General features: G+C 46.9%; 1 protein-coding gene across 1 annotated transcript in view; it reads right to left on the bottom strand.

Moving 5' to 3' along the window:
• The window catches only part of LOC144936855 (teneurin-3-like), a 473,986-nt gene extending 454,112 nt beyond the window's left edge, over window positions 1-19,874 (bottom strand). Inside the window, exon 1 of the mRNA XM_078864031.1 lies at window positions 19,728-19,874. The gene's annotated coding sequence lies outside the window, so the exon portion shown is untranslated. The remainder of the gene's footprint in view (window positions 1-19,727) is intronic.
• Window positions 19,875-20,186: the final 312 nt, after the last annotated feature.

Genomic DNA, 20,186 nt, shown 5'->3' with positions numbered 1-20,186 from the left:
AAATGAGTATGCCATTATGGTGGTTGCTATGGTCCAAATTTGTACAATTTGAATAATTACGCTGCAAATGACTAAATTTGGATTACACACAGCAACGTCACCCCCTGCTGTCACATTTTACGTCTGAGAGACATGCTGCCTTTGTGATAATCCTGTTCTATGAGAAGAGATTGAATACCACGTGTGGCAAATGATGAATTAATGTACTAATGACTGCGAGAGATGGTGACGGCTTCGGGAGGCCTTCATCCAGCAGTTGATAAATGATGACCTATACACACGCACCCATTTATTTGTGTGTGCACGCGTGCATTTATGCGAGGAGGGGTGACACGGGCATTTGTGTACTATGCTGTGGTCTCAGAAACCTAAGTTCAATTCATAGCCACGGCTAACGTTAGCAGTGAGTGATATGAGAACTGGCCCTGTGCCTCCCCTAGGTTGACTTAGCCTTAAATACGTGCCTGATGCAGTGTGTAAACATCAGCACTGGGAAGACAAAGTTGGATGGACGTGATGCTGGCTTTACTCTGCTCACTAACCACACTTGCCCCAGCAGTCTATGCACGTTTAATGGTGAATCTTTGTCTTTGCATTTTTCTGCATCTATTTCAATGGGCAATCATGATGCGATTTACTATTCTGCCCTCATCACCCCCTCCCAGTTGCAAGTACTGTTGGAAAATGGGACAAGAGATGGCAATAGAGTAATGGATTCGTGAATCTATCTGCGTGGAGCTTCGGGTGTCACCCCCTCTTGTGTGTAGATGTTCTCTGGATAATCTAACCTCCATCCACATATCTAAAAGTCATCAATAGGATTGGCCGAACATCCGAGGATTTCAAGGGTAAAGGGCCCTATTGTCATCATTATTCTTATTCTACCAGACACTGATTTCTAAACAGAAAATGACTGCGAGCGGAATAACAAAAATACCGTGTTTTCTCACAATACATAATTGTCATTGCGTTTTCCTTTCTGACCTTGTCCTTGGTACATTTACTGCGTACGTACAATAGGGACAATTTTGAAAAGAAATAAATCACCGTGTAAGCCTATGTGTATTCAGCGGTAAGCGCTTGTGGAAATCATTGATTAATGCTGGTGGCACCAACATGGCAGGCGGGGGGGGGTCAATGCCATGTGCTTTGTGTCGATTTTGAGCACAGCAACACCAGCCACTTGTTCCCAGGGTGGTCCAGGCGTCTTGTGACCCCCCCCCGCAATTAATTGACATTCCCGAACATAATTTTTCGTTCACATATTAATTTCTGTTTGAAAGATAATTAATTGTGGGGGGGGGGGGGGGGTGGTCACAAGATATCTGAACCACCCTGTACACACGTACGACGTCGCATATCCAACTTGGCTTGGGGGACCGAGGCATGAGGTCAGATGTGTGAACATAAATCCAAAACAATTACAGTTACACCACGCACATAAACTGCGCTGAGTGTGGGCAGTTAATTGGTCCGCGTGGAGACGTGACGGATGGATATGCGACGTTGTACTGCACTCATTTAAAGTCCAACCCAAGAGAGTCTCACACCAGACACATCCATTTCCAACTGCCACTTACGCGCATGGCCGCGATTCGGAGGCACCGTTGATGGGATAACACCACCAATATAAAAACAAAATATCTACTCGACAGGCCTCATATAACCACTGGGGCAAGTGCTGTCAGCGAGCACCTATTAAGGCCTGAACGGCACCCGTGTGGGTCATGTGACCTGCATCGCGCCCGCCCGCCGTCGTGCTTGCTACTCGTTGCTGAGGTTGAGCTTGATAAATAAATCTGTGTACATTTGAAGGATGAGCATCGCACGGCCCCCAGGGGTAAGAGAGGGTTGCTCACCTCGCCGCAGCGTGATTGCATATTCCCCCCACCCATCCCCCCATTGATTGCGAGGTCATTGCACGCGACAAAAACTCATAAAAAGGAGTTTGGTTGCTACGTCAGTTAATTACAGCTCCGTTCTCAACATGAGCGAGCCCATTATTGGGCAACGTTTGTGCATCGCACCGCCCCACCGAGCCATCATCAGGCCGTGCATGCTGCACTTATTTAATTCCAACTCCCTCTTCCCTCTCTCCACCGCCACTCAACCCCATTCCAAGTGCCCTGGCTCTCACCCTCACATTTCCTCCACGCTTTTGTGTCGTAAGAAAGAAAGAAAGAGTCTACATCAAGAAGAGAACAAAAACCACAGCCATTTTCAATTCGCGAATGGATGAAAGCCTTCACCCACACACCCGCGCCCAGTCGCAGTGGTGGGTTTGTCAATACACCATGACGCTGGGTCGTTGTGAGCCGGCGATGTCGGGGAGCACAGAAGTAAAATACAACAGTGAATTGTGCTCCACAGCCCTCTGCTGCCTCTACCACGTAGCCTCGCAATTCGCAAGACAACCTGTGTGTCTGTGTGCGTGCATGATGACGGTCACCCGTCCGAGCACTATCCAGGCTCAAAAAACCTGCTTAGCTTCTGAGATGCGTCGAGATCGGGCGCATTGGAGAATAACAGGAAACGGAATGTTGGAGTACTCTCTATCATTTTGAAATCTAGATTTCCCCCCACCCCCCCCCCCCCTTGGTGATTAATATTGTGAACTCTACACACGGGGATAATTTGCTTAGGCATTTAGCCCAGACGGTGGCCGCTAAGCCAACAATAACCCTTCTCTTGCCACGCGTCCCCCTACTTGCATCGAATTAACAACGTGAACCCAAGGTGCCTTCGTATTATTTTTATCTCACACCACCGAGTGTTTATTAGCTCGCGTGCGGCATTACCCCTTTGACATCATGGGTCCACGGCACAACCCTTACGCCGTCGGGCTTGTGTTTGCGCACTTCTTTGTATCACCTATTTGTCCCGTGACCTGCAGAGGCAATTAGTCGTTACATTAAAACGAAAATCTTACGTAAATTACGAGGCTAAGCCGCCTCAGCACTTTCGCAGACAAACAACAAGATTGTCTTAGCTTCTGGATTTTGGAATGATGAATAATCATGAGCAATGTATAATTTATTATTTTCTAGCACGTCAGCTGTTTGTAAATTGCTTTGTGAACGCAATGAAAATAACAATTTGTTCCAGCGATATTGTAAATTATGACACAGACGCTCCGATGCAATGTAAACTTTCTATTTTTATTATTTATACAGGAAAAATGTTGCTTCATCGCAGTAGCGAGATACAGAAGCGTCCGACTCAACCGTTTATTAGGAATCGTTGAGACGTAACATTCTCTAAAGCTTCTACGTTTTCATATATATATACATTAATACATTAACTAAGATTTTTTTTGTTAGAGCATTATACCATCCAAACCTAAACACGCTCCATTACGCTCGAACCGAACACAAAACAGCCCTTGTCATAGGTGATGCCTTCTTCACACAGCAAACTCCTGGGGTCGGTAATAAGATGTTTACACTTACAAGACTGGCCCAGCTCACCCCGATTCTCAGTCAAGCATCGGGTCGTATTTAAAAGCATCAACACATTCGCACTCGCGCGTTGCCCTGCCCGCACAATAGCGTCGGTCAGGCTATGGGGCCGTGAACACCGCAGTCTGTGGCTGACAGCCACCGTTCCCAACTATTGTCGCAATGCAATGACTTCGTCGGTAACACCCCCGCCCACCTGCAACCCTGCACACCCCCCCCCCCACCTTGCTTACAACGATGTGCGTCTCCGCGTGACACTGATGCGCTTTTATTTAGGCGCAGCTTGCCTCTGGGATTGGCCGCTGACTCGAGACTCGGCAAGGAAAAGGCGCGCCCGAGATTTCATCCCACAAGCAGTCGTTGGCATTTGCAAATTCCAGACTAAATAATAATTATAAATCGTGTAATGTGAAGAAAGGGGGGGGAGGGAAGGTAGTGCCCATATCACGCTGTGAGTTTTTGTCATCGTCCACTCCTCACCGTGATTTTTTAATGTTTTGTTAAGCACTCTTTAATATGCATGCGGAAGTGAACGGCTTCCCGCACAATGAATTCACACGGAGGCCATGGGTCATACAAAAAAAATCCTCAGAGAATCCCTCTCCTTCATATATTTTTAATGCACTGAAAAACTGGAATCACAATGAGATAGTAATAGGGGTTGTGCCTCCTTGGCATAGTGGGTTAATCTCGCAAGGACATTGGTGACAATAGTCTACTGATGCAAATTTAATAATTTAGATTACAGTACATCCACAGAGAGACAAGTAAGTGCAACATCTCTGCAAGAGGAGAGACAGTTTGCTTCAAACACAACACAGGCAAAAGCTGGCATGTGTTTTGAAACCACATCTGTTCAAGTTCATCAGACGGCCTCATTAAATGGTCAGAGGCAAGCACCCCAATTAACCACCGAAAAAAAACACTCACTCGGCATTTGCATTTCGACCATGTTCACAAAACGTGTTTACCCGCAGACAGGCTGGCTCTTTCGCGTCAAGCGCGCTGCCTCGTACTCTTTTGGAAACTATTGGTGCAGAATGACTAATGCGGGAGGATGTTGTGTTTTTTTTTGTTCTCAACAAAAAAATATGCAAATATATTAATGCGCGGTCACAAGCGGAGCCGCCAAAGGCATCTGACAGACCCCCGTTGCACTGTTCTGCCACAGCTCGCAGCCGGATGTGGTGAACATGTCTCCCGCGTGGCATGGGACTCTGGAACCCGTACTCCTCTGACCTGTCAGTGCACTCCTGTACCCTGCGATCTCCCCCCCGCTCACCCCTGCAAAGTGGTTGCCCGCTGCTCTCAAACTATCCTCACCCCCCTCCTCATCGCTCACTTCGTGGTGGCGCATGACTGCAACTCAACATCCAGGCTGGTGGATTGTGCAGATGTCAACTAAATTCCTCTTGATATGCACATTCTTTTTGTTAAGGCGCTCTTCTTCCACCTCCAACCCAGCTTATATATAAGCTCCTAGCTTGGCAGTGTCTCATTCTTCACCTGAAGACGGCTGCTTGCGTTGTAGCCGAAACGTCGTGAGAATTATTTTATTTTATTATGTTTTCTTTTTATTATTTTATTACTTCCCTTCTACGTGACGACTTTACCAAAAGAACCAAGACGATGAATCCCTGCAGTCACGAAAGCTTTAAATCGAAAGATGTCAACATCGTCATTGTGCGTGTGGTGACATCTTCCTGCAAAGGCCAAGGGTTTGGCCTGTTCAATGGAGTCGAGCAATAGGTTGTTGACCTGTCTGGTGTCAGGAATAAATACCAGATTCGAATAATTCTCATTCATGTGTGATGCCTCGTGTACCGAGGATAACCGAGCAAACCTTTCTGCAATGTACCTGAATTCCATCTGAAGCAGGCTTCTCTGATTAAATATATTTTTTTTGGTCTGGAAAGTTAGAGTGCAATGACTTCTGATCTTGATGATGGCGAGTGTTCGCCGTTGAACAGTCAAGCCGTGTGTTTCGTGTTGTACCGGGTGCTGTCAGACACAACGTCCAATGTTGCGCTCAATGTCCTAGGAGCTTCTTCAGGATAAAAGAGTTGATTTTCATCTATTCCTTCCAAATTCCTGCACTCGCCTATGAAATTGTGTTCTTACCAAGCCGTCGATCAATAAAGCGAGTGTGACGACGACGAGGATGATAAGGAAGAGGACTTTACGTTTTCTATTTGTTTCGCAAGTCCTTCCACACGTGAAAAATATCCAAGAATTAATTGCTCGGTTGATGTTACCTTCTGTGCATTAGGTAAAGGTGCAACCCAGTAAGGACTTGCTCCCCACCCTGGTGGCGGAAGGGGCTTTCATTGGAGGGCGCTCTACAAAGCCCCCCTCCTTCAGAGGATGTTGATCTCTACTCTTGCACGCTGGCCCCCAGACCGTCTTGGAAGGGGTTGGAGTGCCCACACTTTACCCCACCATGTCGATGGGTTAACCGTGGACCGCTTAACTGTGAAGTTACAAATGTATATTGCTGGATTGGCACAGGTGGGGAAGGAAGGAATTTAAGAAATGTGCACGGTTGTTGAAGCTGTCACGACGGGAAATTGTTCTGCCAGCATCCCGCTGTGTGTGGCATAGCTAACTAATATTCATAACGTTCATGCACAACCCTTACATAAACTGTAATTGCAAATAATAATGGAGTTTTGATTATATATCAATCCCAAACAGCCATTTTACGAAGACAAGATATCGGCTTGCACCCAACTGATACATTTTAATTGTTATTCTTTGTGTTGGGTTTAAAGTCAATCCAGTTTCCACTTAAATAAATCCTTAAATTAAACATATCAGCTATTATATGTACAAATGTATAAAAGACGTGTAATCACACCTACTTTTTTTACGCAGAGTTAACTTTATTTTTGAGTTTGAATGGAGCACTTAAAACTTGAATCTTCATTTCAAAACGTTTGTGTCAAAAGGATGAATGACCATGCATAACCCTAACCCTAGAATGTATTGATATTAGTAATTCAATTCCTCCTTTCAAAAATACCATTTTCAAAATAAACAAATTTTTTTATCAAAAACTATCGACCAAGCCTGACCATCAAATCTGTGATATTAGTAATTACATTTTTATATCAGGAAATTCAGTAGTAATTCAGTAGTTTCTCACATTTATTCCTCATTAAACGGCAATGTACTCGGCACATGCTAGCAAGCCTGCTATCTAAAAGAACTCCTGCCAACAGCAACTCAAGAAAATTGTGAATATTTAAACACATCTTTATGAATATAACGCCAAGGAACAAAGTTTTGCAGCCAAATAGGCAACATCGCAGAATGTTAGGTCTCGTGATTTAATATTACATTAAGCACTAAAGCCTCGTGGCATTCATATAACATACTGCCATAGCCTTATTTCATTAAAGCATCTTTTTTTAATACAATCATAGCCGAGATTCATCAGATTTCACGAAACATGCGTCACAAAAATTAGATTTTATGACCCAGAATCTGCACTCTCCTGACAACTACCCCAAAGATTGATTGTATTAATGCCGTCCGGAGTGGCCTGAACAACCGTGATTAATAGACACGCGCTGTGTTCCTGCAGGAAGACCGCGGAGGCAAATTCCCGACATCACTGTGCCGCCGCTGAAGGAGACTGCCATAGCGGCGGTCAAAAAAGTTACCCTTAGACAATTGCCCCCTCCTCCACCATTTCCACAGAAAGCCATTAGGATGTTGCACACCAATGTAAAAAAATTAACCCGTAAAAACAAAGTTTTTCACTATAAATCCTTTATATGCGTGGCATCGGGGCGGCTAGAGTCATCTCGTCCTCCGGCTTGAGATGGCTGCCACCTATGGGTCAGATGATTGTCTGGCAGCATTAAACAATTGGTAATTAAATATTTTAAAAAAATTCCTAAACAGTGTAAAATTTTGGAAAAATTTTTTCACGAAAATGCATTGTCACGCACAACGAGGCTGTGTGCAAAATGTCAGCTCGATTGGATCACGGGAAGTGGGTTAAAAAACGACCGAAAGATTTGCATGGTCCTAAGCAAGCAAGCGAACTTAATATAAAGGATTTTTTTAAAAACGGACCACCCAGGGTCGGTTATCTCGGCTCGAAAAAACAAATAAGCCTTCCACTGGGGAGTTGAAACAAATATAGCAGACGCGGCCAATTACTGGTAGCCCGCATTTTCGTAGCTGACCAGACACTGGGTACATGGGATGATGCTTTGAGCGCAAATGTTGGATATTTTATTTGTCAACAGCCCGTGAACAACTTAATCCATCTACCGGATACAATATATGCAAAACGTATACATTGTACACACCCGGAGACACTGTCACAATATAAGTAATGGTCTTGGCTGGAACGCCAGATGTAGTGCATGCAATAACTTATTGTTATTAAACTGCCAAAATGTTTTCAGAATAAAATAGAACTATAGCTTGAGGCAAGTGCCCTTCTTCCAACTCTTTCGAGTTGCGTTCATTTCGGACACCCGTAGGAGTCCCCAGTGCCCTTTCGACGTGACCTTTACCAGATGCTGCTCAAAAGACAAGTTGGCTATTCGCTGTGCAACGCTTCTGTAACTCCTAAAAGCCTCTTTAGCTCACACTTTACAGGACAGTGTGAATAAATATGCGGCATCTTAGGGGACGCAGCATGCCACGAATGAAGCGGAATTTGACTTACACTCATATTAAATATTTTATATCAAAATCAATACATATCCACACCCATTGCAATCGTAGGAGGAAAGACACATGAGACGCAGACCTATTGCAGGAAAAATCGCAACTGACAATGCGAAAGTTGCGGAAAAGTGTCCTCGCCCGCAAACTGCCGTTCTCGTAAAACCCAAAAGTCTTTTTAACGCGTCGACAGGAGCAAATGTGTCTCAAGCACTAAATCCTTCCTTTTTAATGGATTCCCTGCCTCGAAGCGATGAACGCTACTTAAGGCAAACAATGAGCAAGTGCCGAGAAATTACAATCATCACGATTTCTATAATATTTTTTATTGAATGTTCTCTTTAAATTTTTAGTTTACGTGCCATAGGGCACGCAGTTATTTATTTTCCCAGAATTGATGTCTCATTTCGTCAGGCCCAACAAGAGGTCAGATTGACTCAGCTTGCTGTTTGCGAGTAATCGCCGAGACGGATGATGCACCACCTACAAACAAAGGAGCCCCTATAATAAAGCCATCCGCAAACCCCAAACTCCGCACACACACACACACACAAAGATAAAGATCCCCCGTATAGCCTTAACAGACTGTAGGGGCAAGTGCTGTTAGCGAGCACCTATGAAGGCCGGAACGGTAAACGAACGAGGGGGTGGGTGGCCAGCACCACGCCCGACCGCCTTTGTTTCCCCAGTGGCGATGTTTACACACCACACCGGGTACTCATTTAAGGCTGAGTCGACCTAGGGGAGGCCCAGGACCGGTTTAGATAGTCGTCACCGGTGTTAGCCGTGAGCGGGAATCGAACCCGGGTCGCCAAGTTCATAGCGCAGCGCGCTAACCGCTACACTACACACACACACGCGCACACACACGCACAATTTGTTAGCGAGCGCACCCCCCATCAAAAAAATCGATGGACGGGGGGGGGGGGAGCAAATGTTGAAAGTACAAATCACTTATCGATTCAAACGCAAAACTCATGCACACACGCTCTAAGCGTAACAGCATAAAAAATACATTATCATTGAACTAAGACTGGCTGGGAGGAGACCCTGCGTCTCGTGCGAGCTGCCGGTAGCTATCGGCAACGGCTTCGTGCCGGCGAATGAGCACTCAGGGTGCCAATGCAAGGCGCTCGCCTCGCTCGGTGCGGCGGCTCAACAGATGCAGGTCGCGATCAATTCCTTAGCCTCTCGCAATGAGACCTCCACCCTCCTTCGCTGTCGCATTTGCTTGAGACAGTCGTTTGGCCCCGCCATGCCCTCATTATTTGTCGCCAAAGTGCCACCCGAAAAAAACCGGCGCAGTCATCAGAAAACACGAGTTCAAGTTTAATTGTGGTCAGCCTGTCGACATACCGCGGCTAATAAAATCCACTTGTTTGTAGACAAGGTGGGCTTAAATGAAAAAAAAAATGAGCGCGGTTATATGTCATGAAAAGTGGATAGCATTTACGGCTTTAAAGTTCAATGTTTTGTGGAAAGGTTATTTTAATCACTGACATTTAAAATTAATAACCAAGGGCATAATGAAGCATTCGGAATGAATGGCAGTTTTCAACATTTACATATTCAGTGTTCAATGTTATTATAAGTGCGATTTTTGGCAAAAGCTCGTGGTCACAGAAATGTTCTTCTTTTTAAAAAAATGCATTTAATGCCTTGTGGTTTTATAAATTACTTCGCTGTTCAATGCAAATCAAGACAATAAAACGTGGCACGCATCTTGGTTAACTCGCAATCCTGCCGCATGAAAGTGCATCTACCATTTAAACGCCCCAGCATATATACTTATCTCTTAAATGCACAACTTTGCAGACGTAATTGCACCTCTTTGCAGATGAACAATATAGGCTATGTATGGTAAATTTGCACCGGTGTGCCTTTAGGGATTTAGTGAGGTGTTTGGTGATTAGAGCACAAGTCTTTTTTTTTTTCTTGGAAGCTGCTACACCATAGCTATCGATTTAAAATCTCCCTCCGTTCTACACTCACGCTTTAACGCTGTCATTATTAATCTTCCAGGTTTCGTAGCCGAGCTGTAGATGAAGTTGCATTTTTTTATATATATAACAAACAACAAAGGAGAATATTCCCAAACCCCTCAATCCCCCCCCCCCCCCGAATCATGGTTTTAAAAGAGTTTGGGAGGAGAGGGGAGGGGGAATGGGGGGACACACGGGGTGGAAAAGGAAAGCAGAAGGGGTGTAAACCCACCACCCCCCTCCCATCTTGCTGACCGTTGTGATCGTCTCAAGCTTCGCTGTGCTAACAAGCACAAGCTGAACAAAGGCACGGGCGAGTTTCAAACAGGCGGCCGGCGGATCGGTCGCGTGCCGCGGGGAAACGTGGGGGGGGGGGGCGGGGTTGGGGGGGGACCGTACGACCTGGACACGGTCGGTATTTCTTATCGCTTAGGAGACCAAGCCCCCGCGTGCGCCCTGCGGATGAATTAACAATTAATTATGGTTCCTCGGCGGGCCCAGCACAAGCAACAGCTTACCAACGGCCACTCTCAAGTCGTTGTCATCAGCTGTGAAAGCCACATTCACATCCCTTCCCCGGGAATTCGTTTCCCCCCCAAACCCACCCACACCTCAAAACTCGCCATCTGTTCAACAACACACGCTCTTCACAGCAAAGGGACCATCGCGAAGGGCCAATGCGCGAAACATCGCCGATGATTTTTCAATTTAAAGCTTTCGTGACTGCAGGGATTCATCTTCTTGGTTCTTTCGGTAAAGTCACGTAGAAGGGAAGTAATAAAATAATAAAAATTAAACATAAAATAATTCTCACGACGTTTCGGCCACAACGCAAGTAGCCGTCCTCAGGTGAAGACCAGGTCTGTCTTTCCGACAGGGCTGGTCTTCACCTGAGGACGGCTGCTTGCGTTGTGGCCGAAACGTCGTGAGAATTATTTTATTATATTTTATTTTATTATTTTATTACTTCCCTTCTACGTGACTTTACCGAAAGAACCAAGAAGATGAATCGCCGATGATTTGTTTGGTTTCCATCTATATCCAGGGCATGGTTATTATTGACGAACGTGTTGCGTTTTTTGTTATTTGTGCTTGTGCACCAGCGCGAATGTAGTATCACCCCAAATTATGATGTCCTTACCACGGGGTTAAATTGATTTGTGCCAACGCAGATGTACTTCTGGGTTTTTTTTTACCAGCATTAGCCGATGCGGAGCGTTCGTTTTCTCTAAGCCATTTTTGTTGTTGTTGCAAAAATATTACCGCTGCTGTTTGCTTTCCCGCTTCCAAGTTCTGGAAGACAAATGTTTTGAGCCATGTATTTTACAGCGTGGTGTTCTGCCTAGGTCTGTGGGAGCGCCCACGCCGAGTTCGACCGAGCAATTGCACAATGTCACGCTGACAGACACCTTAACCTCTGCATAGGCAATGCCAATCTTGCCTATCAGAGAAATCTGTGGCCACCAGGGATTCCCTTCCCTGGCCCGGCTTCCCCCGAGCACGTTTTATGACAGCACACATTGTTGACTGCCGAAGAGAGAGCTGTGCACCGGGCCAGTAAGAGTCTGACTTGGTTGGCACCTGGGGAAATACTGGTCCCACTTGGGACCTTGACATCCCTGAAGTGGCTCGCGTACACAGAGTAACTTACAAAATGTAATTAATTATTTACCCAGGAAATCCTCAACGGAGTCAAAATAATATTTCCAAGGGGAGCTCTTGGTCCTGCTTGGGACATTCAGCCAATTTCTTTGTTACGCGTTCCAGCTGCGGCTTCAAGCTCTCGTGCCTTAGCTGTGTCTGACGTAATGGTGGGGTTGAGGGCGGTAACCATAAGGATGAGCCAATATAAACAACATTTTCTATAAAGCCGTGTTGCTGGTTGGAACTCACTATCTATACACACACATGCCAAATTGATCAAAAAGGGCTGCCCCAAAAAAACTTGCAGACGCAACCCACAACAAGCACGGAGTCTTTACAAACGCGCGCGCGAAATGTTGCGCCGACAACCGCTCACTCGATTCTTCTATAGACAAGCACATGTTGGAGAGCGCCGGTTAATCCACGTGTAACCATGACCTTTCTGAACCTGTCTCTTTTGTATGTTAACGTACATTGGGAGGAAACAAACAAGGGGAAAAAAGGCGGCATGCGTAGACGCACGTGTGACCTGCTTTGCTATCTGCCTCATACAGGCACTTGGCGGCCTTGCATGTGCAGCAGACTGCTTCGTTCTTCAGCGGCGCGATCCAGATACCCGTTCCTCCGAGTTGCTAGATTTGAAAGTGCGAGCCGTCAAAGACTGGTAGCAAACCACAGGAATGATTGTCATCTTCTCAAGCATTTTTTTTTTAAAAGAAGCCACTAAACCTATTCCTCCCAAAGAGCAGCAGCAGCAGCAGTCGAAGCAATCGCTGAGCCATCAATGGACCAATCTGAATTCTCCCCCAGGTGTCACGATCCTAAACTATGTACTAAACTTCGATTTAAAGCTTTCGTGACTGCAGAGATTCATCTTCTTGGTTCTTTCGGTAAAGTCACGTAGAATGGAAATAATAAAAGTAATTATTTTATTATGTTTTTTTTATTTCCATTCTACGTGACTTTACCGAAAGAATCAAAAAGATATGTACTAAACTAATTTAAATGTTACTAGGTAAGGCCCACTGAGCTACAGAGCTCTTTTTCCAGAAGTGACCTGGCCACAAATGACAGCCCGACGAAGTGGCTTATCATGCGGAGAATTACAGCAGCCAAATACTCGAAACGCGTGATGTTGATTCTAAACGTGGAGGGGGAAAAGCGGAGGACCCGGAGAAAAATCCACTCCACCACAGGGAGAACATGCAAACTCCAAATATACAGGCGTCAGGGTCAAGATTGAACCTACGACCTCCTGTGTGGCAGGCGAGGTAGTTAACATTTCGCCCTAGCCAGGCCTCCTGGATAGGCATGTCCACGTCGAGTGCGGTGATCCATGAGCAGCACCAGGTTGAGCCTGGGCGACCCCTTGGGTGAACCTACGTGCAGTCACGTTCTGATCCAGGTCTGATTTGGACACTCAACCGCAGGGCACGGCAAGATGGAACATCCGGTTGAAAACGAGTCACGCGCCCGAATAGGCCTTATAGAGGTGTCGGATGAGGTCCCCTATGTCGGGAAAGACCAGTGCGGGATGTGACAGTGATATTTGTAACAAAGTCAGACCACCTGATCTCAAGAATTGCGCCGTCAACAGCGTGTATGAAATGCCTCCAGCTGCTCGGTGTCGGAAGCGATACATCAGAATGAGAATGTTTATTTATCCTGGAGAAATCCCATGAGCTATGAAGCTCTTTTTTTTTACGGATGTCCAGTAGGGACGGGTCAGAAGGTTACAACAGCAACAAACAAACAAAACTACAACAGGAGTGCAAAGTGAAGCGGAAGAAAATCAAATCTCACACACACGAACTACAACGAAACTACTTTTATTTTTAGCGGGTAAAGCCCACCGAGCTCTTCGTTCTTTTTAAATCCTTTATATTAAGTTCACTTGCTTGCTTGCGCGCTTATGACCATGCAAATCTTTCGGTCGTTTTTTAACCCACTTCCCGTGATCCAATCGAGCTGACATTTTGCACACAGACTCGTTGTGCGTGACAATTTATTTTCGTGAAAAATGTTTTCCAAAATTTTACACTTTTTAGGGAAAATGTTTTTATATTTAATTACCAATTGCTTAATGGTGGCAGGCAATCATCTGACCCATAGGTGGCAGCCATCTCAAGCCAGAGGACGAGAGGACTCTAGCCGCCACGCATATAAAGGATTTATGGTGAAAAACTTTGTTTTTACGGGTTAAATTTTTCAGAAGCGACCTGGCCACAAATGATTGCTCAACAAATGCACAGCAAATCCTCTCTCCCACAGTGGGCTGCACCTCCCACCCCTAGCTCCTAATAACCAATTTGAATTTTCAACTGAAGGCTGCGGGAACGCATTAATACCATCAGCGATCTGCTTGAAAAGTCAATCAATAAGCGATTGCTAAATATGCTTTCGCGGAACAATTTAGTTGTTTAAGTCCTGAAGCACGATAAAAAGAAATAAACAAAATAAATTATGGATCCTCATTAAGGCATAACTGATCATTTTGTAACTATGTATAATTACATCACTCACCAAGTCGTTGTGAGCACAAAACAGGCGGGACGTCCAGGAATAATTAAACAGGGGGTGTGCCCATAAGTGGCCGGTGTTTAATTTGCAGAGGGACAAATGGCTTTCCAGGGGATAATAATAATACTCATTAAAGGCACAGGGAAGAAGGCGGCTTCACTGTGTAAGCAGAAGGTTCTGGTTTCAATGGTAACAAAGAAGCCCTACAGTTCAAAATTTTTACATTTAAACGGTTGAAGGTACTTAATTTTAGGAACATATTAAAAAGAGACACGTTTCTCTCAGGATTATTAAAGTGAGGGGTTTGCACCACGAGACCCCGATTACATTGGGCAGAGACACCAGCACTGTCCATGATGTATCATATCTGTCATACAAATGAGGTGATTTGTTAAAATGAGGTTGCATCGCCTAATAGATATTTGACTAAAACATGCTTCACTGTCACCTTCTTTCATTCGCCCTGCTCCACCCCGAACTGCCCCCTTAATGCAATTTTTAGAGGCCCCCTTCTCCACGCGCGCTCCGCAGGAAGAGATGTTGAAATAAAACCAATCATCGTTTCAGGGATCAGTGAAAAAGCAGCACACACGCAGAGGGTATCCTTTCATTTGAAGGGCACCAAGACTCGGTTCCCTGATGCAGCCCAAGCTGTGGCAATGTATATGTAACGCTACCGTGGCAGAACGGCGAGCACACCGGACTTGCATTCCAGAGTTCCCCAGTTTTATTCAATCTCCCAGGCATGGCAGTTGAATAAATTGGCACATTTCTTAAATGCCCTCCCGACCCCCAATCTCTGTCCTCCCGAATACGCAACAGTTAGTCGATCGGCAGGTTGCATGTGGTGGAGCAAACTGTGGGTACTCCCAACACAAGCGCTGCTGGGCCTTGTGTGAATTGCGTTAAAAAAACTGAGTTTTACTCACTTGCTTACTTTCAAGATGGTTGGGCCAGCTTGGTGAGAGTTGGTCAAATTACCTTCGAGAGCAGCCTCTCTGGGTGAGGCCTTTCTACAGGCAGAGGCGTGAGCTGCACTCACCTTTACCTTTGAACCATGGCTAGTAAGGCAAACTACCATATTGACACTGGCATTTGGGCCTCCCATCAAGTGCATCATTCAGAGCAGCTTTAAGTAATTTTCTTTTTTTTACATGCTTATGACTTGTTCACTCAAAGGTGTGTAAGATGTATTGCCAACAAACTCAGTCCAATTCCCAGCCACACCGAAGAACACCGATATCTGAGCCAGACCTGGCCAATCCCTTGTACTAACCTTCACTGGATCCCATGGTGGAGTATCGTCAGACAACCTCCATCTCTTAAAGGTGTGGGCATGCCTTCCTCGAGCAGTGTACTGACAAACGGCTGAACATCATTATAATGAGGTGCTATAGAAATACAGTTAAGATAAGATTAATTAGCCACGAAAAAAAGACACTCGTGTTCCCACAACCCCAGCAACCAAGCTTAATATCTACAAATATCTACAAATGCCAAAACATGAATGTACACTAACAATGAACATATCATCCAACTCGAGTGCCTTTGGACGTGTTATGAACAATCACATCCGATTTCAATAGAGTCAGCTCTCAGGCAGGCTGAACAACAAACAAACGCACGCACATAAATCACGCCTTAATTCTACGAATGAACTCAGTGTTTGGGGATAAAAAATAAAACAAACCTAAGGACACTCACCGCATCAGCGACACAAGTGGCAGGGAGGCAAGGGCTCATGATTTCACATTGCACACACCACAACCGGATTATATTCCTACCACGTGCACAGCGGCTGCACAAGATTTAAAAAACATTTTGCCAAGTGGCGATGACTGACGTGGAAATTGTGACCGTATATATATATCAACAGCAGTTGTCATACTTTGGCTGTTTTATTATCGTTCACGTTTTTTTGTTATATTCTGCGATTCCAAGAACACAGGATGAGATGTTACTATTTGTGCAAGACTATCCTTTGTGTCCCGCCCCTTCGCCACAAAAAAAAACGATTTTAATTGAGGATGAAAATGATTTATTCCCTGTCATTAACACCATATAGGTGTCACAGTGGTGAGATGTTATCTATCTTGGCTGGTATACAGGAGGTCGTTGGTTCGATCTCAACCCTGATGCCTATATATTTGGAGTATGCATATTCTCCCCGTGGTCGCGTGAATTTATCTCCGGGTCCTCCGGTTTTCCCTCCACGTTTAGAGACATGCGTTTAGGGTATTTTGCTGCTATACATTTCCACGTAATAAGCCACTTCGTTGAGCTATCATTTGTGGCCAGGTCGCTTCTAAAAAAAGCAGCTATATCGCTCAGTGGGCCTTACCTGCTCAAAAATATAAATGTTTGTTCATATTATAGCCGGATTTTCTAGATTATGAGATGCTCTTGAAAGTAGGGCACATTCCCAAACCTGTGCCCGCTGTAAATACAATTACATGGAACTGCTCACACACGCGCACACGTGCGCGCACGCCTCCTGGCTTATAAGACGCATCCCCTACTTTTGCTTTAAATTGCAAGGGGAAACAAGGGCGTCGTATAACCCGCATATGGTCTGCGTAAGTCGGGCAATGTTCAGACAATACGTCCCCGTTCGAGAAGCGTTTGAACACTCGAGCAGTTAACTTCGTGTTATAACAAAAAAAATCATCTCTTTGCCAATCCACTGCTGGATGAAGGCCGCCCCAGCAAACACGCAAACGTTCAGCCAACGTTTCCATGAGGTTGGAACCGTTGGACCAACATTGGCCCCACGTTCCACGTTCACTGGGTCCCCCACCACGTGTCGGTCGTCAGAGGTTGATTGGCCATACTTCACCACGCTGCTTTGTGCCGTTCGGCGCATGGGCGGGAGAGACCCAGAGCCGCCCCAGATATCGCCCGCCACAGACGTTAACCGTGAGTGGAAATCGAACGTATACGGTCGCCGGGTTCACGGTGCGGTGAGCTAACCTCTGCGCCACCGCTCCCAGTAAGAAGCGCACAACAGGATACGTACGGTATGTTGCACTCCACTAATCCTACGTGTAGCGCATGCATTATATCTACGTGCATGCACACAGGATAAGCACGACTGACACACACACACATAGGCACAATGCGACGTATATACACAATGCGTGAGCACGTGTATTCGCGGGTTAAATACGGCGTCGTGTTAAAGTAAGTGCGTGTGCGTGTGTGGGCTTGGGTAATAACAACGCCGCGAGAAGGGTTTGATGGTCCGATGGTCAAAAAATAATAACCAAGTGGCTGGCAAGCTCAAGGGATGGAAACGCGGCTTCGATAGAGAGAGCACGTCCACCGAAGAGAGATGGAGCGCTGAGATTGTCTCGTGCGCAGGTGGTCACGTGGATTGATGTACTATCGCGTGAACGTGAGACATGTTCGATGGCTTGGGGAGGCATTCATCCAGCAGTGGATTTTTGCGTGGCTGGTGATAACACACAACCGGCTCTAATGGCGCACAGAGAAAGCCCGTCCAGGCTACTGGGGCAAAGTGCTTCGGTAGCACCCAGCACTTATTCAGGAAAGGCAAACGCCATGGAGTGGGGTGGCCAACACCACCGCCACCACCACGCCCGGCCGCCTTTATCTCCCCAAGTGCTGATCATTCACACAACCACACGCACGCACATACACGCTGGGTGATGGATAGCGCTCGCGAGTCGGGCCAGCGTGGATATTTGTTTTCATTCTTCCTTCGGATTTGCGGACTCGTTCCAAGTTAAACGCTCGCGAGGAGAACAGAAAGAAAGGAAACACATTTTTAAAAGAACACCGCCTTGAGAAATGTGCCCGGGTCGCACGGAACCCTCGGCACAATCTGCCGCTCTTCTGCCCCCCCACCCCGCGTGGCAGGTGCCGTGTGGTATCGTTACGCTTGCGGCTTGTTTGAAGCCTCAATTCAAGCAGTGGATCCATCGTGGCTGATGGTGGCGGTGGCGATGATGATGATGATGACATTCGATCACATTGCACGGGCACACCGTTACATGCGCATTGTCGTGTGGAGGTGGCGCGTTGATGCACAACACACCCGCACAACGACAAAGGTCCCCCGTACAGCCTTACCAGACTGTTGGGGCAAGTGCTGTTAGCGAGCAGCTACGAAGGGCGGCACGGGACACGAGGTGGGTTGGTCAACACCGCGCCCGGCCGCCTTTGTCTCCCCAGTGGCGATGTTTTATTTTTTTACGCACCGAACCAGGTACTCATTTGAGGCTGAGTCGACCTAGGGGATGCCCATGACCGGTTCAGATAATCGTCACTTGGTGTTGGCCGTGAGCGGGAATCGAACTCGTGTCGCCCGGGTTCGTAGCGCAGCGTAGCGCTGACCTCTACAACTGACACATTCACACAAACGCGTGCGCGTATGCATTACCAGCACACAAACAGTAGCCGATACACACACCATAGGCAAGCTTATGCACACTACATTCGCGTACGTACATTGACGCGAGCAGGAACATCCCCTACACTCTCTACCTTCGGCTATGTGTACATTCTAAGAACATTGCACGTGTGCGCTTCGATATCCACATGCGCGTATTCATTACAGAGCTTACGCGCTCAAGACCCACACACACACATACTCAACATGCACACCATGCACACGCACGCAGATGCACACCATTTGCGCGCGTGTACACAATCGCACGCGCAGGTATTGCAAATGTACACAAACGGCCACGGTTGAACCAACGAACACGCATCCCGTTCATCCACCCGTCAATCATCAGACGCAATTGTTTGTGATGCCGCCACCGCCGATGCTGCCGCTACAGCCGCTTTGGCAACGGCGCGTTTTGCAATCAACGACGCTCACTGAACACGTGCAAGCGGAGAGATCGTTTCTCGCAACGAAGAAATACAACAAACAAAAAAATGTCACGGCATTCACAGTGCGCGCATCAAACAGCGGTGTCTCACTCGGCAAAAGAGGCAGGGTTAATCTTATCCGTCCCAGAGCGAGTAACAGAACGCAGAGAGAAACATGCCTTGCTCATTTTTTTACGATCAGTGGAAACAAGAAGATGCTCGGTGTATTCGGCACTTTGGTTCGTTCATCATTTCGTAATATTTTTTTTAAAATAATAACTTTGCTTTATGTAAACCCCCACCTCTCGCTCACTCTCTCGCTCACTCTCTCGCTCTCTCTCTCGCTCTGTACGCAGCCCTTCTCTCCCTCTCTCTCTCTCCGTCTACCTCTCTACCTCTCTCGCAGCGTGCTGGAGATGTGCCACTGTCACATCGCATCGTTAAATAAAAGCCAATGAAATAAAAAGCAACAGCGACCACCGCACACCGACGAGGCTACTCGCCGCGCAAGTTGTACACAATGGAAGCACCCCTCTCATACGATGGACCCCCCTCCCAACCCGCCTCTAATCCCAATGCTCCAGGTCACACTCCTCACCGTACGGTAGCCGGCGGGCAGGCGAGCGGGAGCACGAGCGGCGACGCGCAGTGTCAGCTGCCTGCCGGCTGAGCTGGCTGGGCTGAGCTGAGCTGGCTTCTGCTTCTGCTGCTGCTCTGTGGCGAGTGCGCATGGGATGAGCGCAGTGCCCGGACTGGGGGGGGGGGTACCGCCTGCTCCATCTGACATCATCGCGGGCTGAGCCCGCCCGCCCGCGAGTGGGTGGGGTTAGCACGGGCGCGGGAGCAGAGAGAGAAGCGAGCGAAGCAGCGGTAGCAGGAGCAGCAGCAGCGGTAGCAGGAGCAGCGGTAGCAGGAGCAGCAACAGCAGTAGCAGCAGGAGCAGCAGCAGCAATAGCAGCAGCAGTAGAAGGAGCAGCAGCAGCAACAGGAGCAGCAGCAGGGGCAGAAGGAGCAGCAGCAGCGGTAGCATGAGCAGCAGCAGGTGCAGCAGCAGGTA

Source organism: Lampetra fluviatilis, chromosome 17 (assembly GCF_964198595.1).
Source record: "Lampetra fluviatilis chromosome 17, kcLamFluv1.1, whole genome shotgun sequence".
Taxonomy (NCBI): Eukaryota; Metazoa; Chordata; class Hyperoartia; order Petromyzontiformes; family Petromyzontidae; genus Lampetra; species Lampetra fluviatilis.
Note: the sequence above shows the minus strand (reverse complement) of the source record. Positions and strands in the feature narration are given on the sequence as shown.